The 2878-nt window shown below is 38.4% G+C and overlaps 1 protein-coding gene across 7 annotated transcripts in view; it reads right to left on the bottom strand.

Moving 5' to 3' along the window:
• Positions 1-2878, bottom strand: part of sm (smooth) — a 176714-nt gene that overhangs the window by 27149 nt on the left and 146687 nt on the right. The window lies entirely within an intron of this gene.

Raw genomic sequence — 2878 nt, 5'->3', positions numbered from 1 at the left:
TCTCTGCTTCTGGAAATTTTTGTGCTGCCCCTTCTTCTTCCCGTTCGAGATGGCGATTGCTTTTCATACATATCTTTCCTCATTTCTAATTAATGTCTCGTTTAAATCAAGGAGACATAAATAAAAATTAAAACTTTATAATCTTTTTCCACGTCTTCAATAAACGTGTGATTTCAATGCACATTTTCATTGAAAAAGATTTCAAAGTGTCATTTTACGCGGAATAATCATAATAGAAAAAAGAACGTCGCCGCGATAAGACATCAGACAGTAAACGACAAGCTAGATGTCTACATTTTTCATTACATTGCAACATAGACGTCGCGATATAAACTAATATCCCGGCAGAAGTGGAACAACGTCTGCACAGAGTTTGTTCGCAGAAAAAAAATTTATCCGACAAAATTCACTGTCGTTCGCTGTCTTTCAACGTATCACGGCGTTATAAGATGCTCAAGTTTAGAAACGTGCGCATGCTCGTGAAATATAAAGGATCTAGCGGAACCACTACCCCTAAGCATGCAAATCGATCGCATGCCCAAGCAGCTCTATTTCAAGCGGTTATTATCAAGATCTCGTTATTTCTGCTTTTCGTCGAAGGCCTCGTAAGCCGACAGCGTTTCGCCGGTCGGCGCGTTTGTTTCATGCGCATTTGATTATGCGTATATCGTATGTGAAGATGTGATCTGTGTAAGTCCAGCAGCTCTCACGATCGATCTGTACGTAAGTATGTCATTCGGTGAACAAATCGAATTTTTTCTACATATAAATTCGTTAGTTATTTTATTAGTCCGAGATTAATCTTTTTTCTGCGATACGATGATACTCTTGTCGAAATGTATTGTGATAAAAAATATACGACTACACGTTTTGTATGAATGCAACAAAAAAAATAAAATAAAATAAAAAGAAGAGCGTGATAGATTATATTACGCCATAAAACCGCGTTATTTCATCATCTAGTCTTTTGTACAACCACCAGAAGCTGAAAATATTTTCCCTTTTAGGCAAAAAGCTTTTTCTCCCCGATATTTTCTCTCTGACGCGGCGATTAATTTTCGACATGACGAAACACGCCATACGTTTCACGTCTGTCGAGTGTGTCAGTTGTTAAATATACTTTTGAGTTGGTGGTATGGACGCGCGTTGTTATCATCTCGGTGTTCAAACCGTGCCGCACGAAATCCGCGCCTACGCGCCATATTTTGACACACCGATCCGCAAACACGCTCGCACGAGTGCACGCGGGAATTCGCGGCGATTACGTTAGTGGCCGATTGTACGTAAAAATGGTGCGGAGGCGATCGCAACCGGAGGAACATGTGTGCCCGCACTCTACTATGCGGCGTGCAGTGATATACACGCGTTTTATCGGACGTAATTTATCGCGGCTACGTTGCATAAACTTTCGCCCGGTCGTTTTATGAATCCTTGCGGAGATACCCGCGGTGCCCAAGGGTGCACTTTGCCTGGATTTTAATCGCATAGCTTCTTTTATTATTTCGCGCGCCGCGGAAATCGGACCGCGCGATCGGACCAGCTGATTAATCCGCCGCGGTCGTGCGAGTGTGAGAAAAGGAAAAAAGAAAAATTCGTCACCACGGAGTTGGATTTCAGATTCGTATCTCGAATCGCGAGAGAATTTACGCGCGCTTGTAATCGGTTTATATCGCGTTTGTGTTTTATGTGAATATTCATGAAGTGTACAGCGCGCAATTTTTTTCCACGAAATTTTGTAAAACAATTAACCGATAATAAAAAATAAATTATTTTAATTGAAATAACAGCCGGTGAAAAATTAATTTATATATCAGGTATTATATCATGGAGTATAAGTTGTGTGGAAATTTTCACCGCTGCGAATTAATTATAAAAAATGATCGCAAAAAATCCCGGCTCGTAGTAAAACAAAAAGATACATGTATGTGGAATTGTTGAAAATTAAATTGCCATTAAATCCTATTAAATTTAATTGCGCTGTAACGTTACGCGCGCTCGTAAAACACAAGATCGTATAATGTTAACGATGTACAAATAAAATATGTTAAAGCGTGTACTGATTTTTCTGAGCACGAAATGATGTACACACGCGAGAACGTATAATTTACGATGAAATAAGATAAACAAGTACGATACGCTATATATGCGAGTTAGTTTTTTTTTAAGAATGCAAGGTGTAATTATATATCACCCTGCACATCACACAGATCCGTTGCTGACCTTCCTGGCGAACGATCGCTGTTTGGTCGCAACGACCGTGACTGTACAATCGCAATAAAATGTATCTCTGAGTAGGTATATAGTATAGTTGGGGCGGATGAATGGGATTGGAGAGTGAGACGAATTAAAATTTAAAACTCGCATTGCGGAAATAGAGTAGATGAGTGAGACGATCGTTTGACGACAGAGTTTAGTGAAGAAAGTTTGGCGGAGTTGAGTGAGCGAGTTTTCTAAATTTTAATGCGATTCACCCGCCGAGCCTATTCACCTACTTTACTGATATCTCGGAATTAACGCAACCGCCATTAATTTTATTGCACGTTTAATTTTAAGCGGAACTCGCTTTCGCAGAATTTTGTTCCGACATTTGGCGAATGTTTAGTAAACATATAAAAAAAATTTTTTTAAATTAGAAGCCTACAAAGAAAAATCTTGGTGTGATATTAAATATTATAAAAAAGGGAAGACAGTTTAATTAAAATTTCCTAGGAAAACTCGATCCTAGATTGATAAAAATCTCCGAAATATTCGTGAATGTCTTATACATATATATTATATAAAATAATAACTTTGTTAAATATTCCTTGATTTGATAATCCAGTGTTAAAAGTTGATTACACCGCGATTACTTTATGCTAATCGTGATTGCCTAATTATA

Source organism: Linepithema humile, chromosome 2 (genome assembly GCF_040581485.1).
Source record: "Linepithema humile isolate Giens D197 chromosome 2, Lhum_UNIL_v1.0, whole genome shotgun sequence".
Classification (NCBI taxonomy): domain Eukaryota; kingdom Metazoa; phylum Arthropoda; class Insecta; order Hymenoptera; family Formicidae; genus Linepithema; species Linepithema humile.
Note: the sequence above shows the minus strand (reverse complement) of the source record. Positions and strands in the feature narration are given on the sequence as shown.